The sequence below is a fragment of the Anarhichas minor genome, unplaced genomic scaffold, assembly GCF_050575085.1.
Source record: "Anarhichas minor isolate MPS153535 unplaced genomic scaffold, ASM5057508v1 ptg000047l, whole genome shotgun sequence".
Lineage (NCBI taxonomy): Eukaryota > Metazoa > Chordata > Actinopteri > Perciformes > Anarhichadidae > Anarhichas > Anarhichas minor.
The window spans coordinates 87,501-88,035 of NW_027466493.1; positions in this window are offsets into that span (position 1 = coordinate 87,501).

Sequence of the window (535 nt, forward strand, 5' to 3'; positions counted from 1 at the left end):
CATCTCAGGATGAGCTGATGAGGTTGTGATGATCAGAGCTCACTAAGTGATGCAGGCTGCTCTCATCCATTCATAGAGATACCTACGGAATAAACAATGCGCCGTAATGTGTCGATATCCCACAGAATGTGTTTGTGTGATATACGTAACAATGAAGGAGGAAGTATAACGAGTGGAGAGAACACATCAGCAGGTGAATACGTCATCACATTCACATGACTGGTGCTCTTATTCTGAAGCTGACTGGTGCTCTTATTCTGAAGCTTTCTTGTGTTTTTTTATCATTATTTTCTGCCTTTGTTCTCATAATCACTCATTGCTGCGAAACAATCCAAACTTCTATTCTCTGTTATTATTCCATAATCAACCGTAATATTTCTCTCTTTGTCTCTTGTTGGTGCTTCCTTGTGTTCACTTATTTATGTGAGGAAGGACGAGGAGAGAACTGTGAAAACATGATCATCAAACATTACTGCAGACCACAGCAGCACCAACAGTGCAGTCCAACACGAGACCTCTGTTGTGTGCTTCCAGT